Here is a 2,400-nt window from a genome sequence, read left to right as displayed (position 1 = left end):
CAGGATGAATGGTGTCCTTACCTTGAAATATCATGAAACTCAACCTTTACCTGGCATTGCTGAAGAATTTACCATCAGAAAGAGAGAATCTCACAAGTATCATCCAATTTTGATTCCATTTTCCTTTCTCTTTTCATCTTAATTCCTTCCTCTATAAAACTGAGTTGACTTTTCATTTTCCTGCCAAGGCCTATATCTTTCAACTTCCAATGTCTCGGACCCATAATTCCATTTGATCAAGTGATTCCCAGCTTCTAAATGTTTTGAATCACCTGTTATAAATTGACAGTTCAGAATTTGAGACGGATTTGCAGAGAGAAATAGTGCAATCAAGTGGTGCTCATTTTTCTCAACCTACATCGATGACTCTTAATGTGTGAGAGTGTACAGTACTATTTAAGGTGCCCAAGAAGCTAAGTTGACAGCTGTTCTTGGAGTTTCTCCAGTTTTAGTTGAAGAATGACACCCTGTCCAGTAGCCTCTGTGACAGCAGAAGCTGGACCCTTGGATCCTTCCACCTCTAGGACATTGATTATGGCTCTCAAGGAAGAAGTTGGGCTATCTGGCAGGTGCACACAGACCTCCAGGGAATCCCACTGGTGAAGGCGAGCTGGGAGGAGTATCAGGACAGGACTGGGATCCTGGCTGGAGCACCCCAGTTTGCCATCCCCCTTTCCTGCCATCCCAGCTTGCTTTTGTTCTGCAAGAGTATCTGGAAGGACAGGGTGAGTCCTCTGGCCAGAACAGGTTCTGCTCTTGCCTTCTGACCATGAACGTTCATCAGTAATGGGCTTCTCCAGGGGCTCAGCCAGAAATAATCTGCCTGCATTGCTGGAGACAGGGGTTCGATCCCTGGGTCAGCAAGATCCCCTGGAGAAGGAAATGGGAACCCACTCCAGTATTCTTGCCTGGGAAATCCCATGGACAGAGGAGCCTGGTGGGTTTTAGTCCAGGGGGTCACAAAGAATTGAACATGACTGAGCGACTAACACACACTTTCACACAGGCAGAGAGCTATTCATAAGTAGAATACATTTGAATGCTTTAAAATTAAAAGTGCCATCAGCCTTTTAGGCTTGCCCTCCAGTCTCATGCCTGAGCATATCTGAGCTGCTTGGAAATTATCAACAACTACCTTTCAGAACAAGCGTTTTGACTTCAAGAGGCAAGCAAAGAACAAAGAACTTGACATCAAAATGCCACATTGCAAAACGAAGTCAAGTGTGGGGAAGAGGAATCTAATTTTGATTTAGATTATTGAAAATACATAAAACTACAGCCCTAATTATCTACTCTTCTTTTTTGGGGGGATGGTTTAAAAATATGAAACATTTCATGAATTTGGGAGTCATACTGCTGCAAAGGCCATGCTAATCTCTGTATCATTCCAATTTTAGTATATATGTTGTCATTTTTATTTCCTTTTTTTTTTTTTTTTTTGGCAACATCCTGCAGCACACAGGATCTTAGTTCCCGGACCACAGATCAAACCAGCAATCCCTGCATTGGAAATTTGGAAATCTTCCCTTCTCCAGGGGATCGTCCCAACTCAGGGATCGAACCAAGGTCTCCTGCCCTGCAGGTAGATTCTTTACTGTCTGAGCACCAAATGAGGCAGCTCTCTCCTCTCTCCCATGTATTTATTTATTTTACCATTTCTCTCTCTCTCTCTCTTTTTTTAAAAAATGTATTTATTTACTGTTTGGTGGTGAAGGGGCTTATTCACGGTTTGAGGGATCTCCATCATGACATGTGGACTCTAAGTTGAGGCATGCATGTGAGATTTAGCTCCCTGACCAGGGATCAAACCTGGGCCCTCTTTAATTGGGAGCATGGAGTCTTACTGACCGGAATACCAGAGAAATCGCTTCAGTTTGGATCATATATATTTGTTTCAGATATTGGGCCCTATGTGAACTTAGTTTAAGGGGCCTAAGATTCAACCCCAAGCTCTGAAAGGAGCACAGAGCACCCTGAAGTGTGTGGGGGAGCCCCAGGGGGCCTGATGATGCATCAGGGGGAGGGGGCTTAGTCACAGCCTCTTCCCAACCTCACGCCACCAGCCCACAGAGCCAGTGTGTTTGTTACATGTGGGGCTGCCGGGGCTCTATGGCTCAGGGAATGCTCCCTGCTCTTACTTCTGTTTCCTAAGCACTCCTTTCCTGCCATGTGTCTGAAGTCACTTCAGTTGTGTGCAACTGTTTGACTCCACAAACTGTAGCCCCCCCCAGGCTCTTCTGTCCATGGGATTCTCCAAACAAGAATACTGGAGTGGGTTACCATGCCCTCCTCCAGAGGATCTTTGAGACCCAGGGATCAAACTTGTGTCTTTTATGTTTCCTGCATTGTCATGCAGGTTCTTTACCACTGAGCCACCTGGGAAGCCTTCCTTTCCTGAAC

General features: G+C 45.2%; 1 pseudogene; it reads right to left on the bottom strand.

Annotated features, from left to right (window-relative positions):
* Positions 1-1,317: 1,317 nt before the first annotated feature.
* Positions 1,318-1,412, bottom strand: LOC138446364 (U6 spliceosomal RNA; annotated as a pseudogene).
* Between the last annotated feature and the right edge of the window lie 988 nt (positions 1,413-2,400).

Source organism: Ovis canadensis, chromosome 9, assembly GCF_042477335.2.
Source record: "Ovis canadensis isolate MfBH-ARS-UI-01 breed Bighorn chromosome 9, ARS-UI_OviCan_v2, whole genome shotgun sequence".
Classification (NCBI taxonomy): Eukaryota; Metazoa; Chordata; class Mammalia; order Artiodactyla; family Bovidae; genus Ovis; species Ovis canadensis.
Note: the sequence above shows the minus strand (reverse complement) of the source record. Positions and strands in the feature narration are given on the sequence as shown.